This window comes from Cherax quadricarinatus, chromosome 9 (assembly GCF_038502225.1).
Source record: "Cherax quadricarinatus isolate ZL_2023a chromosome 9, ASM3850222v1, whole genome shotgun sequence".
NCBI lineage: Eukaryota > Metazoa > Arthropoda > Malacostraca > Decapoda > Parastacidae > Cherax > Cherax quadricarinatus.
The window spans coordinates 10,512,491-10,525,484 of NC_091300.1; the positions used below are offsets into that span (position 1 = coordinate 10,512,491).

General features: G+C 38.9%; 2 protein-coding genes across 4 annotated transcripts in view; one reads left to right on the forward strand and one right to left on the reverse strand.

The window, feature by feature from the left end:
• Pdzd8 (PDZ domain containing 8) overlaps positions 1-12,994 on the forward strand; it is a 138,441-nt gene that overhangs the window by 120,309 nt on the left and 5,138 nt on the right. The gene's annotated exons all lie outside the window — the stretch shown is intronic.
• Positions 1-12,994, reverse strand: part of Ppt2 (palmitoyl-protein thioesterase 2) — a 529,716-nt gene that overhangs the window by 109,733 nt on the left and 406,989 nt on the right. The gene's annotated exons all lie outside the window — the stretch shown is intronic.

The window sequence follows — 12,994 nt, forward strand, 5'->3', positions numbered from 1 at the left end:
AAGAAATTGCAAATATCGAACTTAAGCTGAAGGAATCTTATAGGAGACAAGAATCACAGGAAGAACTAAAAGCCAATCGAAAAACCCAAAATACTACTTCTCTTATGCCAAATCTAAGGGAAAAACAACATCCAGTATTGGGGCCCTGCTTAGGTGGGCTGGGACATACACAGATGATAGCTAAGAAATGAGTGAGATACTAAAGCCCCAGTATGACTCAGTGTTCAGCGAGCCACTGCCCAGACTAAGGGTTGACAATCCAAATGAATTCTTTATGAACGAAACCCAAAATTTGGTCATCCCAAAAATCTTGGATATTATTCTAACTCCACAAGACTTTGAAGAGGCAATTTATGACATGCCCATGCACTCTGCCCCAGGCCCAGACTCGTGGAACTCCGTGTTCATCAAGAATTGCAAGAAGCCCCTATCACGCGGCTTCAGCATTTTATGGAGAGAGAACATGGACACAGGGGTCATCCCCCATACACTAAAAACAACAGACATAGCCCCTCTCCACAAAGGTAGCAGTAAAGCAATTTCAAAGAACTACAGATCAATAGCACTAACATCCCATATCATAAAAATCTTTGAGAGGGTTCTAAGAAGCAAGATAGCCAACCACTTAGATACCCATCAGTTACACAACCCAGGGAAACACGGGTTTAGAGCAGGTCACTCCTGCCTGTCCCAGCTACTGGACCACTGTGACAAGGTCCTGGATGCTGTAGAGGATAAACAAAATACAGATGTAGTATACACAGACTTTGCAAAAGCTTTCGACAAGTGTCACCATGGTGTAATAGCACACAAAGTGTGTGATAAAGGAATGACGGGAAAGTTGGTAGATGGATCTACAACTTCCTGACAAATAGAACACAAAGAGTAATAGCAAACAGAGTAAAGTCCCAGGCAGCCACAGTAAAAAGCTCTGTTCCACAAGGCACAGTACTCACTCCCATTCTATTCCTCATCCTCATTTCTGACATAAAGATGTAAGCCATAGCTCCATGTCTTCCTTTGTGGATGACACCCGGATTACCATGGCACTGATCTCCATCGAAGACACCGCGAGACTCCAAGCGGACATCAACCAAATCTTCGAATGGGCCACTCAAAACAACATGAAGTTCAACGAGGAGAAATTTCAACTACTCAGATATGGGAAACTTGAAGAAATTAAAAATGTGTCAGGGTATAAAACAAATTCTAACCATACAATAGAGCAGAAAAGTAATGTGAAGGACCTGGGAGTGATAATGTCAAAGGATCTCGCCTTCAAAGACCACAACAATATATCTACCTCATCTGCTAGGAAAATGATAGGATGGATAATGAGAACCTTCAAAACTAAGGACGCCAAGCCCATGATAATTCTCTTCAAATCGCTTGTGCTCTCTAGACTGGAATACTGCTGTACACTAATGGCCCCCTTCAAGGCTGGCGACATTGCAGACCTGTAGACTGTACAAAGAACTTTCATGGCACACATAAGTACAATAAGGCACCTAAATTACTGGGAACAGTTGAAGGTCCTTGATCTGTATTCCCTCGAATGCAGGCGAGAGAGATTTTTTATTTATTTATTTATTTATTTATTTTCAATTTGAGCACACATACAGAGGTACAAAAAAATACAGATAAGAGCAGCATGCCAAAGCCACTTATACTATGCATAGCATTACGGGCTGGCTTAAAATTAACTTAAGATTAACTAAGCAATGATGAAATCAATGATAAAACATTAATGTAAACAGATTACTATAAAGCACAAGTGAGTATTACAAAGACAGGTCATATGGTTGCATTCAGTCATATGAAGGATTCTGTTAGGTAGTGTATTTAAAAATTAATAAAGTTAGATTCGGTTTTAGGTTTAACATTTATGTGATATAATTGTGAGAAACATTTAAGATATACAATTTATAAGGTTCAGTTATTCAGTATTTATTTGGTTTTGGGTGAGTAAGTGATCTTTGAGTAGAGACTTGAATTTATAAACAGGTAGTGTTTCTTTTATATTTACAGGTAATGAATTCCAGATTTTAGGGCCTTTTATGTGCATTGAGTTTTTGCATAGTGTGAGATGGACACGAGGAACATCAAAGAGTGATCTGTGCCTTGTGTTATGGTCATGTGTTCTGTTGAGGTTGGCAAGGAGATGTTTGAGGGGAGGGTTAATATCAGAGTTAAGTGTTCTATGTATGTAATAGGTGCAGTAATAAGTATGGATGTTTTGTATGGTGAGTAGGTTTAGTGTATTGAATATTGGTGGAGTGTGCTGCCTGTAGTGAGAATTTGTTATCATTCTAACTGCAGCCTTTTGTTGGTTAATTAGTGGTCTGAGATGGTTAATTGTTGTTGAGCCCCATGCACAAATTCCATAGGTGAGATAGGGGTAAATAAGAGAGTGATATAGGGCCAGGAGGGCTGACTGTGGAACATAGTACCGTATCTTCGATAGTATGCCTACAGTCTTGGAAATTTTCTTAGAAATTTGTTGTATATGTGTATGAAATTTGAGTCTATTATCAAGGTGGATTCCTAAGAATTTTCCCTCTGTTAGCTTTGTGATAGGTGATCCGTTTATCATTATGTTAAGAGGGACATCTGTAGCTCTGTTACCAAACTGAATGAAGTAGGTTTTGTCAATGTTTAGTGTAAGTTTGTTAGTCCTCATCCAGGTAGATATTTTCTGTAATTCGGTATTTACAGTATTGGCTAGTGTGACTGGGCTCGGGTGAGAGAAGACGTATGTAGTGTCATCTGCAAATAGTGTGGGTTTGAGTAATTGCGAAGCATTTGGAAGGTCATTTATGTATAGGAGAAAGAGAAGAGGGCCAAGGACACTTCCCTGTGGGACACCAACTGTAATTGGTTGCGCAGAAGAGTTTGCCCCATTTGCATACACATATTGGCTTCTGTTGCTGAGGTATGACTTGAGGTAGTTGAGGGAGTGCCCTCTTATACCATAGTGTGACAATTTTACGTGGAGCAAGTCATGGTCAACTGTATCAAAAGCTTTACGTAAGTCAATGAAGATCCCCAGTGGGACTTCTTTTTTCTCTATTGCAGTGTATATATGTTCTAGCATGTGTATAATAGCATCATTAGTATTTTTATTAGGCCTGAATCCAAATTGGCAGGGGTTGAGTATGTTTTGGGAGATAAGGTAGGAGTAGATTCGTTTATGAATTAATTTTTCGAAGATTTTTGAGAGAGGGTGTAAGTTGGATATTGGCCTATAGTTATTCAACTCTGTTTGGTCTCCTCCTTTGTGGATCAGGGTGACCCTTGCTATTTTGAGTACTGTAGGGAAGGTGGAGGATTCAATGGATTTGTTAAAGAGTGTTGCAATGATTGGAGATAGCACTTGTGACACTTTTTTGTATATAAAGGGTGGTAAGGTACTTAAATCTCCTGCCTTGTTTTTTAGTGCATTGATAATAAGGGAGACTTCATATGGGTTAGTCGGAGCTAGGAACAGTGTGTTCGGGTAGTTGCCGGTGAGGTAGTCATTTGGTGGGGTATCTGAGCTTGGGATTTTATTGGCAAGGTTTTGTCCTATAGTGGAGAAGAAATCATTGAGTCTGTTTGCTGTTTCTGTTGGTGGGAGTTGGGGTTCATCTGATTTTGCTAATTTTATTTCGCTATTTCGTGATATCTTTTTTGTTCCCAGAATTTCTGATAGGGTTTTCCAGGTCTTTTTTATATCACCTCGTAAGTTGGATAATCTGTTCTCATAATACAATTTTTTTGCCCTTCTTATCAGGCTGGTTAGGATTGACGAGTAACGTTTTGTTTGGTCTCTGGTTATGTGACCCATTCTGTACTGTTTTTCATATTGGTGTTTTGTATTTATGGATTTGAGAATGCTGGGTGTTAGCCAGGGACTGTTCAGTCTCTTCGCTGTCATCTGTTTAGTTTTTTTTAGGGCAGTGCTTGTTATAGAGGTATTGGGTCTTTTTTAGAAAATTATTAATACATTCGTCAATATCTGTATAGATTTCTAGCTCAGTGTGCCAATCAATGTTTGCTAATGCTGTTGTGAAGTTATTAATGGCTGCCTCATTGTGAAGTCTGAAGGTGACTTTAGTAGTGTCTTGGGGTAGTTTACCAAGAGTTGTTATGAGGAAAGTAGGGTAGTGGTCTGTGGTATTATCTGTAATTATGCCTGATTTTAAAGGGGATATGGTGTTGGTCCAGATGTGGTCAAGTAGGGAAACACTAGTCTCTGTAACTCTTGTAGGTTTTGTTACTGTTGGTAGTAACATACAGTTACTCATTGCGTTTGTGAATTCAGTAACGTGTGGGTCCTGGTCTTGCAGGAGATTTATATTGAAGTCACCTGAGAGTAGTAAGTGATCTTTGTTCATGCGTGCATCAGTTATCATACTTCCTAGATTTTGACTAAATTGGCTAATGTTTGACTGTGGAACTCTGTAGATGTTTATCAATGTGAGAGGTTTTTGTAGGTATTTGGATTTGAATTTAGCTATTATATATTCCCCATGTTCATCCCTTGTGCAAGTATTAGTGATACATTCTAGTTGGTCTGAGTAGTATATGGCTGTGCCACCCCCTTGTTGGTCTGGCCTACAGTTGTGTATGGCTGTGTAACCAGGAATGGCATAGACATCTGTACTATCAGGCTTTAGCCAGGTTTCAGTTAGTGTAATGATGGACATATTGGCATGTAAGGAATTTAGTAATGCTATGAGGTCATCTTAATGCTTGCTTAAAGATCTGATATTGTAGTTAAAGATAGTTATGTTGTTGTTGGCACTGAGAAGTGCCTTTGATTGTTCTGCAGTGTAGTAATTACAGTAACTGTTTGATTCATTTAAGTCATTAAATAAGAGGTTGGTATCAGGATCAATGCTTGTAATCATAAGATTTGTAGTGAATCTATAGTTAGAATTAAGTATAAAACAAAGTAAATAGTCTTAAGCTAAAAAAGAGCACCTAATATACACTTGAAAGGTCCTGGAGGGATTGGTACCAAACCTGCACACAAAAATCAGTCCCTATGAAAGCAAAAGACTCAGTAGGAGATGCAACATTCCCCCGATGAAAAACAGGGGCGCCACGAGTGTACTGAGAGAGAACACAATAAGTGTCTGGGGCCCAAGACTGTTCAATTGCCTCCCAGCATACATAAGGGGGATTACCAATAGACCCCTGGTTGTCTTCAAGAAGGCACTGGACAGGCACTTAAAGTCAGTACCTGACCAACCGGGATGTGGTTTGTACGTCAGCTTGCTTGCGGCCAGCAGTAACAGCTTGGTTGATCAGACCCTGATCCACCACGAGGCCTGGTTTCAGACCGGGCCGCGGGGGCGTTAATCCCCAAAACCCTCTCCAGGTAAACTCCAGGCATGCCTTGTGTTGTGACTGTGCGTTCTGTTGTAGCTATCAAGGAGAAGTTTAAGTGGAGGGTTTATATTGGAGTTTAATGTTTTGTATATGTAGTAGGCACAATAATAAGAGTGTGTCTCTCATATATTTAGTAGGTTCAGGATTTTGAAAAGTGGTGGGGTGTGCTGTCTAGCACAGGAGCTGGTAATCATCCACACAGCATCTTTTTGTTGGGTTATTTATAAAGATTTAAGGTGGTTGGCTGTGGTTGATCCCCAGGCACAAATACCATAGGTGAAGTAGGGATATACTAGTACCATCCAACTTACGACCTGCTCGACATACGACCACTCGTACTTATGACTGTACGTCTGGCAGCAGGGCTGGGCAGGCCAATGCATACCTCTGTACGACAGCTGACCGCTACTAGCGGCAACACGCCATCTCAGGAGAGCTCTCACATCACTCAGGCAGCATCACTTTGAGTTACCCTGCCCTATCAGCAGCATCATACTGTATTAACTGTACTGTATGTACCTGGACAGTAAATTTCACCATGGCCCTTAAGAGGAAGTATGAATCTTGCACTGGAGCTTGTGGCAAGAAAGCAGAAAGACTCTTACTCTCGACCAGAAGATGCAAGTAATTAAACAGTAAAAGCATAAAAAGTAAAGTAAAAATGAAATACAAAAATAAAACAATAATATAAAATCATTACAATAACTGTGATGTTGATATTCATTAGTAAATATTTAGTAAAAAGTAACATACGATACTATGTAGGTACTTTATACTATAGCAGAGGTTTGACATTATGCCCTACCCAGTATGTCACCAATTTTCTAAGGTTTGACTTGCGTCCATTTTGGCTTACGACCGATTGGTCGGAACCAAGCTCGGTCGTAATTCAGATGGTACTAGTATTAAAGAGTGGTATAGGGTAAGGAGTGTCATTTGTGGTACATAGCATTGTATCTTGGAAAAGATGCCTACTGATTTGGAAATTTTCTTGGAGATATGCTGGATGTGGGAATGAAATTTAAGAATACAATCAAGGAGAAGACCTAGAAATTTACCCTCAGTGTGTCATGTAATATGGGAACCATATATCGATATATTAAGCTGGATATTTAAGGCTCTGTTTCCAAACAGCATGAGGTATGTTTTGTCTATGTTGAGAGTGAGTTTGTTGGTCATCATCTAAGTATGCATATATTTTTAGCAGCTCATTGTTTACAGTGTCTCTAAGTATAGCTTGGTTTGAGTGGGAGTAGACATAAGTAGTGTCATCTGCAAATGGAACTGGTTTAAGGATTTAAGATGCATTGGGGAGATCATTGATGTAAATGAGAAAGAGGAGATGAATGGTTTTTTGGGACTTGATGATTTGTTGGAGTGTGAGCAGGGTAATATTTTGTGAAGAGATTCAGGGAAACTGGTTAGCCAGACTTGAGTCCTAGAGGTGGGAAATACAATGTCTATGCTTTAAGCCATTTACTGTCCAGACGTAGGTCTGTGTTATCACTGCTAGCACTCCAAATATTTTGAAAAAAAAAAAAAATTAAAGAGGGCAATTTTCTGTGTGTAATAAGACAAAAAAAAAAAAATTCTAGGGTCTGTACTTACCAAGATATAAGGCTGCGAAGTTGGCGTTGGATGCTCACTTGACGGCAACATGGAGTCCTGCCATTTGCATAAGTGTTGCTGATATACCTTTTATTTTCTTTTTAAATTATATAATTTTTATGTTCTGATAATTACAATTTATAGTAGTTCTTGTGATTTTATAGCCAATTTTTGTTCTGACACTAATATTAGTACTGAAATAGTAATCAAACAGTCACAAACACACTGACAAGCAAACATTTTCACCTGTCTTGGTCATATACTATTGTCTAGAAATATATACAAAGTATTTATAGGTCCCAGCAATGTTTTAGACATGCTGGAGCATATGAAACTCCTTGAAGCATGGTGTAAGACAAGTGTCACTCCATCGGAACTGTAATATTGATGATTGTGCACTGCTCCAGTGAATCTTGGCTTTTTTTGTTCTCACTGTTACATGTAAACATGTCTGTCTGTCTGTATCTGTCTAACTCTGTCTGTTTATCTCTGTCTCTGCTTAACTGTCTCTCTTTCTGCCTATGTGTTCCTGTCTTCCTGTCTTTGTCTGCTTGTCTCTCTGTCTCAGAGAGTGTATAGCACTTCGGATTTTTTAGGTTATCCTGGGTAATTTACATTATGTATGACAACTGTACTTATGTGTACCTGTGAGACTGAGACAGACAGAGATAGAGACAGATAGGGATAGACAGAAACAGATACAGACAGATGGAGATAGAGACAGCTAGTCAACCAGCCAGCCAACCAGCCAGCCAACCAGCCAGCCAGCCAGCCAGCCGGCCTGCCAAACTCATATTACACATGTTCCAGAATCATTTCTCTTTACTTAGGGCAAAGGTTATAGGACATTCTGGTAGGATGACACTACCACTGGTATCAAAATTGAAAGGATGTGGCACAAATGTTGCACATGGGTTATTATTGAGGTTTTTTATATTTCCTCAACCTCTTGTGGCCACATCCATCTCAATCACTAAACTCAGGGTCAACATCCTTTTCCTCTTGAAAGGGGAGTGTTAATATGACATAGCATCAGTGAGTCTCTGGTGTTTGCCACGCTGTTTGCTCTAGCTGGTGCTCAGTTGAACTGATGCTCCCACAAGGTACTAAGTGGTCCCAGATTTTTTTTAATATTGCGCACAGCACACCTAGTGTTAAGACCCATTCCACACTGACCAGGCATCTCAGGCCAGTCATGCCATATTTGGAGGCAGGAAAAATTAAACTTTGATCTATGGTTGGAGTGCTAGCAGTAAAAACATAAATCTATGTTTGGACAGGTAAGGGGTTAAAAGAGGGGTTTGGGATATTTTCTGTTTCAAGTGGCATCTAAACTGTCATATATGCACACCTCTGCAAAGACAGTGATGTGTGTGAATGAAAGTTTTTTTTTTTTTTTTTTTTTTTGGTGGGTGGGGAGGATCACCCTGCCTCAGTGGGTGATGGCCAGTGTGTTAAAAAAAAATCATGTATTGAGTTTAGTTCCACTACTTCCTATTTTAGGATTGATTTAAGTAGCCATTTACTGAATAATTCTTTCAGTTAGTTCATTTATTTTTGATATTTTTTTAGACCTCTTACATTTAAATTCCTCTCAGTCTTGGTATCATCTGTAGATATCAATATCAATGCAGTAATGGTATATGATACCTACATTATCACTTCCACTATCTTCAGTTTGAATGTCATCTCTGTACGTATTTGAATGAAGAAACTTGCTGTGCTGGTGAAACATTTCAGCAGTAAAGATATCCAAGTGTTGCATGTGTGTCTTGATCATCAAACATCAGTATGTAATTAGTAATCTACACAGGAAAGTCATTTAAATATTTCAAGAGGATAGGCTGAGGGCCCTGAATCTGCACTCTCTCGAAAGGCGTAGAATTAGGGGGGATATGATCGAGGTGTATAAATGGTAAACAGGAATAAATAAAGGGGATGTAATTAGCATGCTGAAAATTTCCAGCCAAGACAGGACTCGCAGCAATGGTTTCAAGTTGGAAAAATTCAGATTCAGGAAGGATATAGGAAAGCACTGGTTTGGTAATAGAGTTGTGGATGAGTGGAACAAATTCCCGAGTACAGTTATTGAGGCTAAAACGTTGTGTAGTTTTAAAAATAAGTTAGATAAATACATGAGTGGGTGTGGGTGGATGTGAGTTGGACCTGACTAGCTTGTGCTGCTGGGTCTGGTGCTGTGCTTCTTCCTTGATTGGAGGTGACCAGACTGGGTGGGTCATTGGGCTAATCTGGGGGGGGGGGGGAAATGGACCTGCTCTGCATGGGTCAGTAGGCCTGTTGTAGTGTTCCTTCTTTCTTATGTTCTTATGTGGACTAACCTTCTGGGGTAATTCTCAGGGAACTCTTCTTCTTACTTTTCCCTAGTCTGACATCTTTCTAATCACATAATTCTTTCTTTTATTTGTCAGGTACTCATATTTTGAATTTAGGATTTGGTATGTATACACTGAAGGGCAGCATATGTGAAGCACTAAATCCTTGTGGATCATAAAGTGCAAGGAGAAATGGAGGCTTGAACCATGAAGAGTGAGACAGACACATTACCTATTTCAGCTCACTCTGTTGTTTTTGATAACTTGGTATCTGTGCAGCTCTATAGTAAAGGCATTCCAGCAGTCTGAGAATATGCAGTTGACCCATCCTTTACTTTCTTGTCTTAATCTATCATCCTTTCACAAAATTACAGTATATTTAATTGGGGAGGTATTATATCACTCATGAATGATGCTGTTGGTCTATGATGAAATATATTGTCCATCACTTTTCATGGTATACAGTTCACTATCTGTGAGGAATACTGGCCTGTAGTTTTTAATACTCATTGCCTGTCATTTTTTTATTAGTACTAGATGGCTATTTCTCAGCTGTCTAATGTCTCTTCTGTCTCCAGTGAGGAACTGTGCATATTACAGATTTTTGAAAGTGGCTCTCTGGTATTGATGATCCCACCCCCTTTAGTATTTAAGGCAGGATCTTATCCAACCACTTTGATTTTCTGTTCATCTCCTTTGGGCCCCCTTTACCTCTTCAATCAGTAATGCCTCTTAACATCTTTGAGTTTCTTACCTATATTATCTCTCTCGTTGTTTCCACTTTTCACTTCTTTTATATACAGTGGTACCCCGAGTTTCATACAGCTCCCAACTCAAACAGTTTTGTAAGTGTATTATTGTAACTGCTTTTGTAAGTGTATTTTTGGGGATCTGAAACAGACTAATCTAATTTACATTATTCCTTAAGGGAACATATTCGTTTGGTAACAGCACTCGAACAACTTTATGGAACAAATTATGGCTGAAACTCGGGGTACCACTGTATGCAGAACTTTTTCTAAAGCCCCTTGGCTCATTTGTGCATTTAACTTTCATCTCTATCTCCTTATTTTGACCCTTCCTTTATCAAAGAGTTTGTTTTTATTTTGTTAATACTGTACTTTCTAGTAGGGGTATCCTGTATATTCAGATTGTGTCTTCCTAAAATCTTCTCCATCCAGTGTTGTAATATTTGGCTTCCTTTTTCCTTTGTGTATATATACAAGTGTACACATATGTAAATGGTTATTTTTATATGTATGCATGAATGTGTGTGCATGTACTGGTGTATATACAGTACATATTTGTTTACAGTAGGCATCATGAATTTGCACGTTCATAAACAGATTACACAGAAAACAAGACTGCTCACAATAACCTAGTGTTTTAAATATATAATGATGAAATCTGTATGTTCCTCACCTAAACTAGTATTTCATAGAATTACCCTTCCTTTTGATGCACTCCTTAAGTCTCCTAGGCACTGTTAAAACTAACTTGTGGAGAATAGAAAAGTCAATACCCTCCCACACCTGCTTAATGGCACTTGAGATTTTTTATTAGAGGACACATTCGTGCCATGAAGCTTATGCCTAATAAGTTTCCAAATGCTTTCTCTCAGATTTAAGTCCAGTGAGTTTCCAGTCAGTCATTAAAGTATGGAAAATCACAATACTTTAGCTGCCAGTTTTTTTGCATTTAGCAGTATGGTAAGGGGCACCGTCTTCCATGCAAACGTTGCCCTGGCATTACACGAATCTGTCAGGAAAATAGTCTGCTAAAAGTGTACTTATGGGCCTGCATATTTATGAGACCTACTTTACATATGTGTGTGTAACTCACAGTTGAATGTTCTGTATTTATTTGCTATTTGATTTATGCATTTTATTTTAAGACAGTTATAAGTTCCCAGTTACTATAGGTTTTCATACAGTATACAGCCTCTCCTCACTTAGCGACATACTCGTTTACCGATGACTGACTTATGACAGGCTCTCTGACCAGTATGCATACCTAAATAATGTATATTAGAGCTGATTCCCCCTATTCTGTTTATTACAATATACAGTACACTACTGTATAACATTTTAAAATATACCAGAAATGTTATAAATGGTGCAGAGGTGACATTAAAACAATATCAGAGATGGTTGATACTAACCCACTACCATTATAGTATGCTCCTCACTTAACGATGAATTCGTTTACCGACGTGATCTTAGGAACAGAATTTTGTCGTTAAGTGAGAAGAGGCTGTAATGACATAATAATGTGTATCTTTTATTTATACTCTTCTATTGCATATCACTTAGAATTTTAGTGGTATATACCTAGTACTTCTGATAGTATTTCTTACAGTGTAATGATTTGTGGTACTTCGCTATTAGTGTTGTTTACCACTAAAAGGAAAATACAATATGATAAAATTGTGGCAAGATTCTGTATGTGCCCTTCTGCCATAAATGTTGAAAACATTTACAACATAGGAAGGTGGAAATAATTTCAAGAACACAGATATATAATGTGAATATCAAAATGGTATACAATACCGGCAGGTTGGTAGGTAGGACACATAGGCAACTTTATTCCGAAACGTTTCGCCTACACAGTAGGCTTCTTCAGTTGAGTACAGAAAGTAGGCAGGAGCAGTAGAGATGTAAAGACAATGTAATCAGTCCATCACCCTTGAAGTCATAGATTTGTGGTTGTCAGTTCATCAGCCTGGAGAAGTTCTGTTCCAAAGTCTGGAACTAACTGAAGATCAAGCGACAGAGTTGAGACTTAAATACTGTCGGAAGGAGAGGTGCAGAGTAGTAGTAGCGAGAATGTAGCCACTGAGAGGTCACATCCCTCTCAGATCAAACAATTCTCACTTGAAAAAGTTGTCCAAGGTGTTTTCTCTTCTGTACCAAATCTACGACTTCAAGGGTGATAGACTGATTACATCGTCTTCACATCTCTACTGCTCCTGCCTACTTTCTGTACTCGACTGAAGAAACATACTGTGTAGGCGAAATGTTTCAGAATAAAGTTGCCTAAATGTTGCCTATGTGTCTTACCTGCTAACCTGTCGGTATTGTATACCGTTTTGATATTCACTCTGTCAGACACTGCAACACAATGGCATCTTGGTACAGAAGAGAAAACACCTTGGACAACTTTTTCAAGTGAGAATTGTTTGATCTGAGAGGGACGTGACCTCTCAGTGGCTACATTCTCACTACTGCTACTCTGCACCTCTCCTTCCGACAGTATTTAAGTCTCAACTCTGTCGCTTGATCTTCAGTTAGTTCCAGACTTTGGAACAGAACTTCTTCAGGCTGAGGGACTGACAACCTCAAATCTATGACTTCAAGGGTGATGGACTGATTATATCGTCTTCACATCTCTACTGCTCCTGCCTACTTTCTGTACTCGACTGAAGAAGCCTACTGTGTAGGCGAAACGTTTCGGAATAAAGTTGCCTATGTGTCTTACCTACCCACAGATATGTAATCATAGATAATATTAATGGTCCTTTAGACAGAATAAAGCTCAGTCTTATTTTCTATTATTATTCAATATAAATTTACCACAGCTAGAAAAAGTGGTACCTGTTTTCCTGACTGAAGTTTACACATCATGATAGTCTTTTTTCATTCTCCTTATTTACTTCTCTTAACTGTTTGTAGTGTACT